The sequence below is a fragment of the Cervus canadensis genome, chromosome 17 (genome assembly GCF_019320065.1).
Source record: "Cervus canadensis isolate Bull #8, Minnesota chromosome 17, ASM1932006v1, whole genome shotgun sequence".
NCBI classification, from domain to species: Eukaryota; Metazoa; Chordata; class Mammalia; order Artiodactyla; family Cervidae; genus Cervus; species Cervus canadensis.
In genome coordinates, this window is record NC_057402.1 from 63815553 (window position 1) to 63833469 (window position 17917).

Sequence of the window (17917 nt, forward strand, 5' to 3'; positions counted from 1 at the left end):
AGCATTGTTTTTCATCATTCTGTCTTTCGGGTCACTTATCTGTCTTTCTGCCTCAGTTATTTTGCTATTGATTCCTTCTATTGCATTGTTATCTCTGTTTGTTTATTCTTTAGTTCTTCTAAGCCTTTGGTAAACATGTGCATCTTCTCCATTCTTTTTCCCAGATCCTGAATCATCTTCACTATCATTATTCAGAATTCTTTTTCTGGGAGGTTGCCTATCTCCACTTCGTTTAGTTGTTTTTCTGGGGATTTATCTTATTCCTTCATCTGTGATATGACCCTGTTTCTTCTCATTTTAGTTAGCTTTCTGTGATTGTTGTATTAGTTCTGAAGACTGCTGGGATTGTAGTTCTTATTTCTTCTGTCTCCTCTCTGGTAGATGAGGATAAGAGACCTGTGCAAACTTCCTGATGGGAAGGACTGGCTGTGTGGAAAACTGGGTCTTGCTCAGTAAAACTTTAATCCAATTGTCTGCTGATGGGTAGGGCTGTGCTCCCTCCCAGTTTGTTATCTGGCCTGAGGTGACCCAGTCCTGGAGTCTACAGGCTCTATTGTAGGGCTATTGGCAACCTCCAAGAGAATCTACACTGAGACACATCTCCTAGGAACACTGCTACCAGTTCCCCTGTCCCCGTGGTGGGTCTCTGCCAACACACACCTCAGAAGAAGACCCTCAAGCATTCACAGGTAGGTCTGGCTCAGTCTCCTGTGGGATCCGTGTTCCTTTCCTTTCAGCCCTGGTGTGTGCAAAGTTTGGTTTATGTCTGTCAAGAGTGGTGTCTCTGTTTCCCCCAGTCCTGTGGGGGGTCCTGGAGTCACATCCCACTTGGCCTTCAAAATCAGATTCCCTGGGCATTCCCAGCCCCTTGGCTGCATCTCCCGGCTGGGGAGCCTGATGTGGGGCCTAGAACCTTCACAACAGTGCAAGGACTTCTTTGATATCATTGTTCTCCAGGTTGTGGGTCTCCCACCCAGAAGGTATAGGATTTGATTTTATAGTGATTGTGCCCTTCCTACTGTTTTGTTGTGGCTTCTCCTTTGACCTTGGATGTGGGGTATCTCTTTTGGTGGGTTCCAGTGTCTTCCTGTGGATGGTTGTTCAACAGCCAGTTGCAATTTTGGTGCTCTGGAAGAAGATATAATGGTCTCACGTGCTTATTGGCCATTCATACATCTTTTTTGGTATCTATTCAGATTTTTTGCCTATTTTATAAATTTGGTTATTTGTTGTCTTATTATTGAGTTGTAAGTGTATTTTGAATAAACTCCTTTTTTAGACATATGACATATTTGCAAATATTTTGTCCCATTTCATGGGTTGTCTTTTAGAGCAATAAGCTTTAATTTTGTTGGAGCCCTATTTGTCTATTTTTTCCTTTTTTCACTTGTGTCTTTGGTGTTCTAAGATCTTTGCCTAACCCAAGCGTATACATAGTTTCCTGTTCTATAAACTTTCTATTGTTTGAGCTCTTCCTTTTATGTCTCTGACCCAGTTGGAGTTAACTTTTGTATATGGTATGATGTAAGGCTCCAGCTCAGTTCTCTGGCATGTGCCAGTGATTAGAGGACTAGTCTCTTCTGAATTTTTTATCTTGGCATACTTTTCAAAAAATAACTGACAGTAAATGTAACTGTTTATTAACCAGATTCTCAGTTCTATCCCATTGAATTTTTTTTTTTTTTCTGGCAGTATGGCCATTTATCGAGAGTCACAGAACAAAACTAGGTCTCTGGAGCCAGGTGCCTCCCAGGTACAGCTTCTGCCACAGGCCTGTTCCTGCGGGAGGAGGCTGGCAACCCGGCCCGAGACACACACTGGGCATACAGGTCAGGGGCGCTGGGCCTGGCAGTGGGACCTTCGCCACCCCAACTGCCAGCCCCTCCCATGAGCAGGCAGCATGGTCTCTTCTCCATGGGGACCTACTCTGAGGGGGCTATGAGTTTGAAAGATACCCCATATCCAAGGACAAGGGAGAAGCCACAACAAAACAGTAGGAAGGGTACAATCACTATAAAATCAAATCCTATACCCGCTAGGTGGGCAACCCACAAACTGAAGAACAATGATATCAAAGAAGTCCTTGCACTGTTGTGAAGGTCCTAGGCCCCACATCAGGCTCCCCAGTCACGAGACACAGCCAAGGGGCCTGGGAATGCCCGAGTTGGGGTGGGGGGGAGTGGGTCTCCACTCTATCCCACTGAACTTTATGTCAGTTCTGTGTCAGCACCACACTTTTGATTATTTTAGCTTTGTAGTAATTTTTTTTAATGGGAAATATAATTCCTCCAAGTTTGTTCTTTTCAAGATCATTTTAGCTTCTAGGTCTCTTACATTTCCATATGAATTTAAGGTCAGATTCTAGGAGGCAGCAAGAGGCAGCTGGAATTTTGATAAAGATCGCGTTAAATGTATAGATCAATATTTGGAAAATATTGCTATTTTAGTGTTATTAAGGCTTCTAGTCCATAAACATGCAACATCTCTTCATTTATTTAATATTTTTTGACTACTTTCAGTAATGTTTTTGAGTGTAAAAAGTCTTGTATTTTTTGTTAAAATAAAAAAAAATTTTTTAATCAAAAAAGTTAAATCAAACTTTTTTCTTTGTTTATCCCTAAATATTTTTTCTTTTTTGATGCTATTTTTGTGAATGAAAATATTTTCTTAATTTCATTTTTAGATTGATAGAAATACAATTCTTGTTTCTTTTGTATCCTACAGCCTTGCTGAATTTGTTCCATAGTTTCTAGTAGTTTTTGTTTTGTTTTTTATTTTGTTTTTCTGTATGAATCCCTTAAGATTTTCTACATATAGGATCATATCATTGAATAATAAAGTTTTATTTCTTCCTTTCTAATCTGCATACCTTTTGTTTCTTTTTCTTGCCTTATCGCACTGGTTAGAACATCTATTACAATCTTGGATACAAGTGGTGAGAGCAAACATCCTTGCCTTGTCTCCAGCGTTGGGATGAAAGCATGCAAACATTCACCATTAAGTGTGACGTTTGACCTTAAGTTTTGAAAATCAAATCTTTTATCAGGTTGAAGAAGTTTTTGTCGTAAATGGATGTTAGATTTTGCCAAATAATTTTTCTTCATCTATCAAGATGATCATGCAGTTTTTTTCCCATCTATTCTTAAAATATGGTATATTACATTATGATTTCAGATGTTAAGCAAACCTTACATTCCCAGGATGAATCTCCCTCAGTCATAGCTTGTAATCCTTTTTATATGTCCCTAGATTTGGCTTTGCATATATTTTGTTGAGGACTTTTTGTGTTCATATTTATCAAGCATTATTGGTTTGTTGTTTTTGTGTGTTGTCTTTGTCTGGCCTTGGTATCAGGAAGTGGCTTCCTGATTCTATAATAGTGGCTTCATAGAATAAGCTGGAAAGGCTTCCGTTCCCTTTCTTTCTGAGGCTTGCAAAAGATACACGTTATTATTTTCTTGAAAGTTTTAGTAGAATTTACAACTGAAGCTATCTGGGCATAGGTTTAACTTTATGTAAATATTTTCAGTTACCCATTTATTTGTTTGTTATAATTCTATTTAGATTTTGTTTCCATTTTATTCAGTTTTGGTATTCTGTATCTTTATGGGATCTTTTCCTATTTCACAGCTTTTTGATACTGCAGCTTAACATATGGGCAAGATTGGTTTTCAACTAGTACACTCTCATACAGTCATAGTGGTTATTATTTCCTAAGAGCCAGTACCCTGAGAGAGCCTCCTGCCTCTTCTCCAGCCTCCCTACAACTCCCCACCTGTCAGCACCTGAAGGCTAACACCTGGGACAGCGGGGGACATTCAGAACTCAGCTAACTCCAACATCATTGTCATCTATACAGATTGATTGGTCCTCCTGCTATGCCAGTTATTAAATTTTTGAACATCACCTTTTGGAAATGGAAGACTGAATCCCCACTTCAGACCTCTACTTCCTCTCACTTTGATCTGGTGTTGATCATGTGCTTCAGCATTCTACTGGGCAGGTCTGGCAGAAGGAATAGCATCAATTGATTGGGTATGTCTGTCTGAGAGTTGTGGGCCAATGGATTAAGAGATTTGGGAAGTCAGTGTGTAGGCCTAGGTTGATTTCTAATGAAAATTTAAATCCCAGCTATGGCTATTAGAAAGAAAAGAAAAGTGACTGATGATAAACGTGTAGCTCAAAGTAAGTGAACTGAAAAATGTGTCTTTGTGCTAAAGGTGTTATTGTATGGTGCCACACATATTGAAAGCAAGATTGTTACCAAGCCCAAGCTCGTTCTGCTCGATGCATGACAGGCTAATAAATCGAGAGACGAGTTGTTGGAGCAAGGAATGATGACTTTAATCAAAAGGTTAGCAGAAAGAGGAGATGGTAGACTCAAGTCTCCCAAAAACCATCTTATCTCAGTCAGGATTCAGGATTGTTCCTGAATTATCTTCTGAACATAATCCTGAATTATACAGGGTTGTATATAACAATAGGAAGGGGGAAGGGGCCTTCAGTGGCCCTGAGCAATGGCAGAACAGGGCTGTTAACTGGTTGCTGGTTGACAGTTGCTCACTTGCTTGGGAGAGGGTCCCACCAGAGTCCCCCAACCCACTGCTGAGTGGGACTATTATAGCTAGCATCTGCCTCAGTGGAGTGTGCAGGCAGGAGCCAGGGACGGAAAGGCCCCTTATACCTTAGGTCCCATGTGGGACCACTGCTACAAGGTCACTGACTGAAATGCTTTCAGAAGGCAGGCAAGTAACATTCCTCATTTCATTGATTCGGAGATGCATATTTCTTTTGGCATTTAAACATCTTTGAAACTGGAGTGCATGTTACAACTGATGGTAAGTCATAGTTTAATGGCAGTGTCATTTCTGTCTTATTATTATAAAATACTAGCATCATAATCAGATGTTTTGAAAATCACATCCTTTTATGTCAGCCATGCACTTTGAAAGAGAGGTATAGATACAAATACTTATTCTTCTACCATGAGAAAAACAACAGAACAAGGGACATGACAAATGGCAGCTACTTTGTTATTTCTGTGTCTAGGAGCCAATAGAGAGAAGTTCAGTTCAGTTCAGTCACTCAGTCGTGTCCAACTCTTTGTGACCCCATGGACTGCAGCACACCAGGCTTCCCTATCCATCACCAACTCCTGGAGCTTGCTCAAACTCGTGTCCATCAAGTCAGTGATGCAATCAATCCACCTCATCCTCTGTTGTCCCCTTCTCCTCCCACCTTCAATCTTTCCCAGCATCAGGGTCTTATCTAGTGAGTCAGTTCTTTGCATTAGGTGGCCAAAGTATTAGAGTTTCAGCTTCAGCATCACTCCTTCCAGTGAGTCAGACACGACTGAGTGACTGAACTGAACTGAACTGATGTTCTTTATATTGTCACATATTTTATCTCACGTGGCCCTTACCACAGCCATGTGAGGTACAGAGGCAGGTATGTTTACCCCTGTTTTATAAATGAGGTCGATGAAGTTGAGTGATGCTCAATTACTTGTCCTATGTTGCACAGCCAGAATCAGAACCCTGGTCTTGTAATAATTTTTGTTTCCCACTTTATCATCCATCCTTTCATTGATCACAATCTGTAGTAGCAGCAGTCAAATACTTTTGTTTTGTAAACCTAAGAATTTAGGTTTAGGTAATTAGAAAGTAATCACATTTTCATAATCAGAAAATAGAACATCTTGAGCAAATTTTACCACACTTTCTTCTGTTTAGGGGAGAAAGTGAAAGTGAAGTCATTCAGTCGTACCCAACTCTGCGACCCCATGGACTGTAGCCTACCAGGCTCCTCAGTCCATGGAATTTTCCAGGCAAGAGTACTGGAGTGGGTTGCCATTTCCTTCTCCAGGGCATCTTCCCAACCCAGGGATTGAACCTGGGTGTCCCGCATTGCAGGCAGACGCTTTACCATCTGAGACACTGGGGAAGTTTAGAGGAGGCAGAGATTAAATTTTAAAAGCTCTACACATAATATGCCTTGTGGTAAAAAAAAAAAAAAAAAAATGCCTTATGGTATTTGCTAGTCTGGGCCTCTGAACCCAGTGTTAAACTTTGAAATTGACTTTCCTTTTTTTCTTTCTTTTGTTCTCAACTTTTGTTTTTTCTCATGCTCTCTCTTACTATTAAATCCTTAAAACAGAAGATACAATCTGAATCTAACCCCGTTTACCCTTTTTTTTTTTTCCTTTTTCCTTTCTGGCCTGTTAAAAAATTGAGCCATATTTAAAAATCAGTAGTTTCACATAAAGATCTAGATTTCTGGATTTCTGGCTTCCTTTGAAAACCCCTAACACTCGTGAACACTGGGCCTATGTCACCACAGGAAACCATTAGGTGGGGTAGCAGGGGGAAAAGGCAACTGCTCCTGGAGGCAGGATGCACTCTCCAGTTGCCAGTTGCCATTATTCTCTCAACAGCAGTAGCAGAAAAAACCTACTTCTGCTTTATTGACTATGCCAAAGCCTTGGACTGTGTGGATCACAACAAACTGTGGCAAATTCTTAAAGAGACAGGAATACCAAACCAGCTTACCTGCCTCCTGAGAAATCTGTATGCATATCAAGAAGCAACAGTTAGAACCAGTCTGTTGTTCTGGTTCCAGATCGGGAAAGGAGTACATCAAGGCTGTATATTGTCACCCTGCTTATTTAAATTATATGCAGAGTACATCATGTGAAATGCCAGGCTGGATGAAACACAAGCTGGAATCCAGATTGCCAGGAGAAATATCAATAACCTCAGACATGCAGATCACACCACCCTTATTGCAGAACCGCAGCACACCAGGCCTCCCTGTCCATCTCCAACTCCCGGAGTTTACCTAAACCCATATCCATCAAGTCAGTGATGCCATCCAACCATCTCCTCCTCTGTCATCCCCTTCTCCTCCTGCCCTCAATCTTTCCCAGCATCAGGGTCTTTTCCAGTGAGTCAGCTCTTCACATCAGGTGGCCAAAGTATTGGAGTTTCAGCTTCAACACCAGTCCTTCCAATGAACACCAAGGACTGATCTCCTTTAGGATGGACTGGTTGGATCTCCTTGCAGTTCAAGGGACTCTCAAGAGTCTTCTCCAACACCACAGTTCAAAAGCATCAATTCTTCAACACTCAGCTTTCTTTATAGTCCAACTCTCACATCCATACATGACCACTGGAAAAAGCATAGCCTTGACTAGATGGACCTTTGTTGGCAAAGTAATGTCTCTGCTTTTTAATATGCTGTCTAGGTTGGTCATAACTTTCCTTCCAAGGAGCAAGTGTCTTTTAATTTCATGGCTGCAATCATCATCTGCAGTGATTTTGAAGCCCAGAAAAATAAAGTCAGCCGCTGTTTCCACTGTTTCCCCATCTATTTGCCATTAAGTGATGGTACCAGATGCCATGATCTTAGTTTTCTGAATGTTGAGCTTTAAGCCAACTTTTTCACTCTCCTCTTTCACTTGCATCAAGAGCCTCTTTGGTTCTTCTTCACTTTCTGCCATAAGGGTGGTGTCATCTGCATATCTGAGGTTATTGATATTTCTCCTGGCAATCTTGATTCCAGCTTGTGCTTCTTCAGCCCAGCGTTTCTCATGATGTACTCTGCATATAAGTTAAATAAGCAGGGTGACAATATACAGCCTTGACGTACTCCTTTTCCTATTCGGAACCAGTCTGTTATTCCATGTCCAGTTCTAACTGTTGCTTCCTGACCTGCATATAGGTTTCTCAAGAAGCTTGCTTTTTCGATGATCCAGCGGATGTTGGCAATTTGATCTCTGGTTCCTCTGCCTTTTCTAAAACCAGCTTGAACATCTGGAAGTTCACGGTTCACGTATTGCTGAAGCCTGGCTTGGAGAATTTTGAGCATTACTTTACTAGCATGTGAGATGAGTGCAATTGTGCAGTAGTTTGAGCATTCTTTGGCATTGCCTTTCTTTGGGATTGGAATGAAAACTGACCTTTTCCAGTCCTGTGGCCACTGCTGAGTTTTCCAAATTTGCTGGCGTATTGGGTGCAGCATTTAACAGCATCATCTTTGAGGATTTGAAATAGCTCAACTGGAATTCCATCACCTCCACTAGCTTTGTTCATAGTGATGCTTCCTAAGGCCCGCTTGACTTCACATTCCCGGATATCTGGCTGTAGGTGAGTGATCACTCCATTGTGATTATCTGGGTCGTGAAGATCTTTTTTGTATAGTTCTTTTGTGTATTCTTGCCACCTCTTCTTAATATCTTCTGCTTCTGTTAGGTCCCTACCATTTCTGTCCTTTATTGAGCCCATCTTTGCATGAAATGTTCCCTTGGTATCTCTAATTTTCTTGAAGAGATCTCTAGTCTTTCCCATTCTGTTGTTTTCCTCTATTTCTTTGCATTGATCTCTGAGGAAGGCTTTCTTATCTCTCCTGGCTATTCTTTGGAACTCTGCATTCAAATGGGTATATCTTTCCTTTTCCCCTTTGCTTTTCGCTTCCCTTCTTTTCACAGCTATTTGCAAGGCCTCCTCATTCAGCCATTTTGCTTTGTTGCATTTCTTTTTGGGGGGATCGTCTTGATTCCTGTCTCCTGTACAATATCACAAACCTCCGTCCATAGTTGATCAGGCACTTTGTCTATCAGATCTAGTCCCTTAAATCTATTTCTCACTTCCACTGTATAGTCATAAGGGATTTGATTTAGTTCATACCTGAATGGTCTAGTAGTTTTCTCCACTTTCTTAAATTTCAGTCTGAATTTGGCAATGAGTTCATGATCTGAGCCACCGTCAGCTCCCGGTCTTGTTTTTGCTGACTGTATAGAGCTTCTCCATCTTTGGCTGCAAAGAATTACATAAATATCTGTTATTAGTATTTCTCACATTCCATAAGTAGTTGGGTCAGCAGAGGTTCTGGAGTCTCAGATTCCCCATCTCAAGCTTCAGCTCTTTGTCTAGACCACAGCACCTATGGAATTGGTTATCTTGTCTTGCCAATAGAGCAAGAGCTTATTATAAGAAAAAGTCAGCCAGCATCTTAGAATCTGAGCCTCTGTACTGTGTGGTTTAGGCAAAGCTTAGATGTTGAACCTGAAAGATTGGCTTTTCACATTTTGAAGGGCTACCCAGGGATAAGAAGTTGTCCAAGATTATAGTTCATCTGTATCTTTCTCATAGTCTGACCTTAGGCTAGTTCTTTCCTTCTGTGTTTGATGTCTTCATTCTATATTGCTTTATGAAAAAAAGAAAAGCTCCTACTTCCTTTTTGGTGAAAATGTAAAACTCTATTATGGATTAAGGAGTGGGCAAACTTTACCTTGGTGTAAACTATAAAATATAGATATAGTCTATATTCAGACTAACTGTTTCAACACTTGGCTCTAGCCCATCTCAAATCTTATTTGAAAGTGGGCATTGAGGAAAAGGGGGCTACAGAGGATGAGATGGTTGGATGACATCATTGACTCAATGGACATGAGTTTGAGCAAACTCTGGGAGATAGTAAAGGACAGGGAAGCCCGGAGTGCCACAGTTCATGAGGTCGCAAAGAGTTGGATATGACTGGGCAACTGAACAACAATAGAATAAGTTATAATTTTTTAAGGAAAGGAAAAACTTAACTTCAAAAAGGTGTCATTCATAACCAGTGGCTTGCTTCTAACTACTAAATTGGATATTATACATAAACTTTCTTCCTTAACCTCAAATTCAGTCTGGCTGAGACCAAATTGATTGTCTTATCAAAAGGGTGATTGCCCTCTATCTCACAACTTCTATTCATGATATCACTATTTTTAAATGTTGGTAAGCTTTTTCTGTGGTGTTGGAGAAGACTCTTGAGAGTCCCTTGAACTGCAAGGAGATCAAACCGGTCCATTCTAAAAGAAATCAACCCTGAATATTCATTGGAAGGACTGATGCTGAAGCTGAAGCTCCAGTACTTTGGCCACCTGATGCAAAGAGCTAGCACATTGAAAAAGACCCTGATGCTGGGAAAGATAGAAGGCATGAGGAGAAGGGGATGACAGGGGACAAGATAGTTGGATGGCATCACCGACTCGATGGACATGAGTTTGAGCAAGCTCCAGGAAATGGTGAAGGACAGGGCATCCTGGCGTGCTACAGTCCTTGGGGTTGCAAAGAGTTGGAAACTACTGAGCAACTGAACAATAACAACAGAACTTTTTCTGTGAATGGAGCAATAGTAAATATTTTAGGCCGTGAGGGCCATAAGGTTTCTGTTACAGGCTATTCACCTCTGCTGTTGTGTTGTGAAAGCAGCCTTAGACAGCATGTAAGTAAATAAGCAGGGCTGTGTTCCAATAAAGCTTTAGTTACAAAAACAGACTGGGCAGGATTTGTCCCATTGTCAAAATGTGCCAAGCCCTATTCTAGAGTCTCAGGATGAAAATGTCAAGAGTTGGTTTTGATTGTCCTCCTTCTTTAATTTTTATATCTAAGTAGCTCTCTAGTTGGGCTTCCCTGGTGCCTCAGTGGTAGAGAATTCTCCTGCAAATGCAGAATATGAAAGTTCAAACCCTGGGTCAGGAAGGTGCCCTGGAGAAGGAAATGGCAAACCACTTCAGTCTTCTTGCTGGGAAATCACCTGGACAGAGGAACTTGGTGCCTGGGGTTGCAAAGAGTTGGACACAACTGAGTGACTAAACAACAAAAATGACTAATGATGTTGAACAGCTTTTCATTTTCATATTTGTCATTGATGTATGTTTGAAATATCTGTTACAATATTTTGCCTGTTTTATAGTAAGCTGTTTGTTTTCTTATTATTGAATTTAGAGAATTCTTTATATATTCAAGATTCAAGTCCTACATTAGATACATATTTTGTAAATATTTTCTCCCAGCCTATAACTTGTCTTTCCATCATCTTTCACAGTTTCTTACAAAAAGCAGACATTTTTAATTTTTAAGTCCAATTTGTCATTTTTGTTCTTTTTATGAATTTTTGTGCATCATATCTAGGTAATCTTTGCCTAGTCCAAGGTCACAGACATTTTCTTGTAGAGGTCTATATTTCATGTTGAGTTAATTCTTGTACATGCTGTGAGGTATGGATCAAAGATTTTTGTTTTGTTTTGTTTTGATTCTACATGTGAACATTCATGTGGAATGTTGTTGTTATAGCATCATTTGTTGAATAGTTGTTATAGCATCATTTGTTGAATAGACTATTCTTTCTCCAATAAATTACCTTTACAGCTTTGTCAAGAATCAGTTGTTTATTTGTGAGCATCCATTTCTGGACTCTCCTTTCTATTCCATTCATCTATTTGTCTGTCTTGACAGCAATACCAAACTCCCTTTGTTACTGTGGCTTTATAATAAATCTTGACAAAAAGTGGTGTTTGTCCTGTAACTTTGTTCTTTTACAAAGTTTTTTGGGTATTCTATGTCCCTTGCATTTTTATGTGAATTTTAGAAACAGTTTTTTATTTCTTATTCAAAAAATATGCAAGGACTTGGATCGGGAAGTCTTTTAATCTATCAACTTGTAGAGAATTGACATCTTAACAATACTGAGTGTTTCAACCCATGAGCATGGTAAATATTTATGTCTTCTTTAATTTCTCTCAGCTATGTTTTGCAGTTTTTATTGTACAAATCATTATATTCATCTTTAAATGAATACTGCAGCTTTATTCTTTATATCATATTTTGAGATGCTACTGCATATAGTATTTTATTTTAATTTCAATTTGCTAATGCATAGAAATATAATTTTTGTATAGTTCTCTTATAACCTACAGCTTTGTTCAACTCAGTAATTCTAGGAGATTTTCTTCATAGTTCATCAGATTTTCTGTATAAATGATAATAGAGGTATACTATTGTGACTTAAGATAGTTTTCCTTTTTCCTTTTTATGATTTGGTTGCCTTTTATTTCTTTTTCTTTATTGATTGCACTAGCTAGAAACTCTGGTACAATGTTAAATAGAAGTGTTGAGTGGGAACCTCCTTATCTTGTTTCAGTTCTTAGGGGAAGAGATGTCAGTTTTTCACTAATTTAGTTGTAGATTTTTCATAGATGCTCTTTATCAGGTTGAGGAAGTACAGTTCTATCCCTATTTTGTTAAGATTTTTTAATCAGAAATGGATATTAGAATAAAGAAGTTATGGTACATATATACAATGGAATATTACTCAGTCATAAAGAAGAATGAATTGGAGTCATTCACTAGAAGAATAAATTTCTAGTGAGGTGAATTAACCTAGAGCCTCTTATGCAGAGTGAAGTCAGTCAGAAAGAAAAACAAATATCGTGTATTAATGCACATATATGGGGTCTAGAAAAAATGGTACTGGTGAACCTGTTTGTAGGGCAACAATAGAAATGCATACATAGAGAACAGACTTGTGGACACAGTGGAGGATGGACAGGGTGGGACGAACTGAGAGAGTAGCATTGAAACATACACATCATCATATGTAAAACAGATAGCCAGTGGGAATTTGCTGTATGATGTAGGGAGCTCAGCCTGGTGTTCTGTGACAACCTAGAGGGGTGGGGTGGAATGGAAGGTGGGAGGGGAGGTTCAAGAGGGACAGGACATATATATTCTTATGGCTGATTCATATTGATTAAGGCAGAAACCAATACAACATTGTAAAGCAATTATTCTGCAATTAAAAATAAATTTTAAAACTTTTAAATAAAATAGATAAGCTAGAAGAATGTATTGTACAACACAGAGACTATAGCCAATATCTTATATTAACTTTAAATGTAATGTAAGGTATAAAAATATTAAATCATTGTATTGTAAGTCTGAAGCTAATATTGTAAGTCAATCATATTTTGATTAAACAAATAAGAAAAAAAATTCAACTGTAAAAAAGAAATGGGTATTAGACTTTGTCAAGTTGTTTTTGCATGCTGATCAAGATGATCATGCAGTTTTCCTTTTTTCATTCATTATATAATGAATTACATTGACTGCTTTTTTTTAATTTTCATGTTGACTTTCTTTTTTAATTTGTGTATTTTTAATTGAAGGATAATTGCTTTACAATATTGTGTTGGTTTCTACCAAACATCAACATGACATTGACTTTTTTATGAATGTTAAGTCAATCTTGCATTTCTGACATAAAGTCTACTTGGTCATGATGTATTTTCCTTTTTAGTTATTACTGAATTTAACTTGCTAATTTTGCTTTAAATTTTTGCATCTATGTTCCTGAGACACATTGATCTAAAGTTTTCATTTCTTGTATTTGTCTTCTTTTGATATCAGGGTCTCATAGAGTGAGTTAGGAAATATTATTACTTTAAATTTTCTGGAAGAGGTTGTATGCAATTGGTATTATATCTTCCTTTAACATCTGGCAGAATTTACTGTTGAAGCCATCTAGGCCTGGAGATTTTTATTTATTTGTTCTTTGTAAGATTTTTAAAATACAAATTCAGTTTCTTTAATAAATATAGCACTATTGAGGTATCTATTTTTTCTTGAGTGAACTATGGTATTGTGTGTCTTTAAAGGAACTTTTGGGCTTCCCTGATAGATCAGCTGGTAAAGAATCTGCCTGCAGTGCAGGAGACCCTGGTTCGATTCCTGGGTCGGGAAGATCCACTGTAGAAGGGATAGGCTACCCATTCCAGTATTCTTGGACTTCCCTTGTGGCTCAGCTGGTAAAGAATCCGCCTGCAATGTGGGAGACCTGGGTTCGATCCCTGGGTTGGGAAAATCCCCTGGAGAAGGGGAAAGCCTACCCACTCCAGTATTCTGGCCTGGAGAATTTCATGGACTGTATAGTCCATGGGGTTGCAAGAGTCAGACATGACTGAGCAACTTTCACTCACTCACTTCACTCACAGGAATTTTTCCATTCAGTTGTCAGATTTATTGGCATAAGTGTTTATAACATTCCCACATTAATCTTTTAATGTTTGTAGAATCCATACTGATCTCATCGCTCTCATTTCTGATATTGGTGATTTGTATCTTTTTTCCTCATTAATCAGGTTAGAGATTTATCAACATTAATGGTATCAGAGAACCAGATTTTGGTTTCCTTTATTTTTTCTCTGTTTTTCTATTTTTATTTAATTGATTTGTGAATCTAGTTTTATTAGTTATTTTATTATTATTATTATTATTTTTTTTTTTTAGTTGGAGGCTAATTACTTCACATCATTTCAGTGGGTTTTGTCATACATTGACATGAATCAGCCATGGATTTACATGTATTCCCCATCCCGATCCCCCCTCCCACCTCCCTCTCCACCCGATTCCTCTGGGTCTTCCCAGTGCACCAGGCCCGAGCACTTGTCCCATGCATCCCACCTGGGCTGGTGATCTGTTTCACCATAGATAGTATACATGCTGTTCTTTTGAAACATCCCACCCTCACCTTCTCCCACAGAGTTCAAAAGTCTGTTCTGTACTTCTGTGTCTCTTTTTCTGTTTTGCATATAGGATTATCGTTACCATCTTTCTAAATTCCATATATTTGTGTTAGTATGCTGTAATGGTCTTTATCTTTCTGGCTTACTTCACTCTGTATAATGGGCTCCAGTTTCATCCATCTCATTAGGACTGATTCAAATGAATTCTTTTTAACGGCTGAGTAATATTCCATGGTGTATATGTACCACAGCTTCCTTATCCATTCATCTGCTGATGGGCATCTAGGTTGCTTCCATGTCCTGGCTATTATAAACAGTGCTGCGATGAACATTGGGGTGCACGTGTCTCTTTCAGATCTGGTTTCCTCAGTGTGTATGCCCAGAAGTGGGATTGCTGGGTCATATGGCAGTTCTATTTCCAGTTTTTTAAGAAATCTCCACACTGTTTCCCATAGTGTATTATTTTTATGCTTATTTTGAGCTTAATTTGCTCTTCTTTTCTAGCCACTGAAGATAAAAATTAAGACCATGATTTTGAGACTTCTTTACTTTCTAATATAGACATTTAATACTATAAATTTCTCCATGATGACTGCTTTAGGGACATTCTCAAATTATTGTATGTTGCATTTTATAGTCTTTCAGTTTAAACTATTTTCAGATATCCTTTTTGATTTCTTTGACCCATGGTTTGTTTGTTTTAGGAAAATCTTATTTAGTTTCTAAGTATTTGGACATTTTCCAGATATCTTTCTGTTATTGATTTATAACTTCCTTTGTGGTCATAGAATATACTTTGTATGATTTGAATTTTTATAAGTGTATTAAAACTTGTTTTATGACCCATGTGCACTTGAAAGGAATGGATATTCTGTGCTTTGGCAGTCAGAATGTTCTTCATTGTCATTCAGTTGCTCAGTTGTGGCCAACTCTTTGCAACTCCATGAACTGCAGCATGCCAGGCTTCTCTGTCCATCACTATCTCCATGAGTTTGCTCAAACTTGTGTACATTGAGTCAGTGATACCATCCAACCAGCTCATCCTCTGTCATCCCTTCTCCTCTTGCCCTCAACTTCTAGAACTAGAATGTTCTAGTAAATGCCAAATCAAGTTGATTGATGATGTAGTTGGTCTTCTATATTCTTTACAGATTTTCTGCCTACTTGGTGTATCAGTTATTTACAAGGTATTTAAATATCTGAGTATAATTGAGAATTTGTTTATTTCTTTTTGCAGTTTCACCAGTTTGAGATCTTATATTTTGACATTATTTTTAAGTATACAGGCACTTGGAATGGTTATGTCGTCTTGACTAACTGACCCTTTATCATAATGAAATGATCTTTATTATGGTAATATTCTTTGCTGTATAATCTACTTTGATATTAATATAGAGACTCCAAGTTTGTTTTTGACTGATTTTAGCAGATTATTTTCTCTTCATTTACTTTTAATCTTAATGTCTTTGAATTTCTTATAGGCAACATATTGTTCCGTCTTGTATTTTTGTCTATCCTGTCAATGTCTTTCTCTTAATTGGTTCTCTTAATTAGATCACTTACATTTAATGTTATTATTGTTACAGTCAGATTTAAGTCTATCATCTTGCTATGTATTTGCTGTTTGTCCCAACTCTTCTTTGTTCCCTTTTTCCTCTTTTCTTCTTTTGGATTATTTTTGGGACTCTATATTTATCTCCTTTGTTGTCACCTGTCACCTGTAACTCCTTATCTTTTTAAAAAAATGTTATGGTTGCTATAGGGTTTATACTATACATTTTTATCTTGTTTCAAGTAGTATTACACCTTTATACATAAGAACTTCACATATACATAGTATTACACCTTCATAGCATAAGAACTTCACAATTTCATCCTCTCCTCTTAGCCTTGCCTGGAAAATCCCATAGACAGAGGAGCCTGGTAGGCTACAGTCCATGGGATCACAAAGAGTTGGACACAACTGAGCGACTTCCCTTTCATTTTTTTCTTAACCTTTTCACAACTATTTTCATAGATTTCATTTATATATTTTATAAGCCAGGGAGTACATTACTTTTTATTTAAATAGTTGATTATTTTTTAAAGAGATTTAAGTAATATGAAAACAGTCTTACTTGTTTGTCCATGTAAGTATCATTTTTCATTGCTCTTAATTCCTTTGTGTAGATCTAGATTTCCATTTGTTATCATTTTTCTTCCTTTTAAAAGATTTCTCTTAATATTTCTTGGGAACATTGGACTGCAAATCTACTGGTGGTGAATTCTTTCAGATTTTGACTTTGAAATAATTTTCACTGGTATCGAATTTCAGCTTGACGTTGTTTTCCTTTCCATACTTTAAATATGTTGCTTCGTTCTCTTCTTATGTGCTTTATTTCCTCCAATGAACCTGCTTTCATCATCTTTTTAAAAATACTAATATGTTCTTTTTCCTGACTGCTTTTAAGATTCTCTCTTTATCATGGTTTTGAGCAGTTTGGTTACAATGTGTTTTGGTGTGGTTTTGTCTGTTTCTTGTGTTTAGTGTGCATTTAGCTCCTGAAATCTCTGACTTTTTACTTTTCCTTAAATTTGGAAAAATTTTGGCCACTATATCTTCAGGCATTTTTTTCTGTCCCCGCTACAATCCACTTTTCTTTAGGGATTGAAATTACATATATATTAGGCAAGTTGAAGTTCTTTCACAGCTCACTGATTTTTTAAGATGGTTTCTGTCATTACATCTGCAAGTTCATGCATCTTTTCATCTGTAATATCTGATCTTCCATTAATCTCATCTAGTATATTTTCATCTTACATATAATTTTCATGTGTAAAAGTTCAATTTGGCTTTTTATATTCCATGTCTCTAGTTAACTTTTTAAACATAGTTAACATTTTAAACATATGGAATACAATTATATAACCCTTATTATTCTTCTCTGCTAACTTAATATCTGGGTCAGTTTTTACTGACTCATCTCATTATGGGCTGTTTTCATGCCTATTCGCATGCCTGGTGATCTTTGTTTGGATGTTAAAGTTTATGAATTTCAACCTGTTGAGTGCTGGCTGTTTTTGTATTCCTATCAACACCCTTGAATTTTGCCCTCTCATACAGTTACTTGGAAACAGTTTTATCCTTTTAGGTCTTACTTTCCTGGTTCGTTAAGTAGATATAAGCAGGGCTCACCCAAGGGCTAACTATTCTCCACTACTGATTATTATGCTAATTATTCTCCAGTACTTCCTTGGTGGCTCAGATGTAATGCAGGAGACGCAGGTTTGATCCCTGGGTCGGGAAGATCCCCTGGAGAAGGGAATAGCAGCCCACTCCAGTATTCTTAGGTCTTCTCTGGTGGCTCAGACAGTAAAGAATCTGCCTGCAATGCAGGAGACCCAGGTTCGAGCCCTGCATCAGGAAGATCCTCTGGAGAAGGGAATGGCTACTCACTCCAGTATTCTTGCCTAGAGAATTCCATGGACAGAGGAGCTTGGCGACAGTCCAAAAGAGTCGGACGTGACTGAGTGACTAACACACTGAGATAAAAGGTTTCTGAGTACTTTACCCTCTGCCTCATGAATTATGAG

General features: G+C 38.1%; 1 protein-coding gene across 8 annotated transcripts in view; it reads left to right on the plus strand.

Moving 5' to 3' along the window:
• Window positions 1-17917, plus strand: part of TTC23 (tetratricopeptide repeat domain 23) — a 146862-nt gene that overhangs the window by 20824 nt on the left and 108121 nt on the right. Inside the window, exon 1 of one of the 8 annotated variants that reach the window (XM_043434523.1) lies at window positions 3884-4035. The exons of the other annotated variants lie outside the window; for them this stretch is intronic. The gene's annotated coding sequence lies outside the window, so the exon portion shown is untranslated. Of the gene's footprint in view, window positions 1-3883; window positions 4036-17917 lie in introns of those variants that run through there. 8 annotated transcript variants of the gene reach the window in all.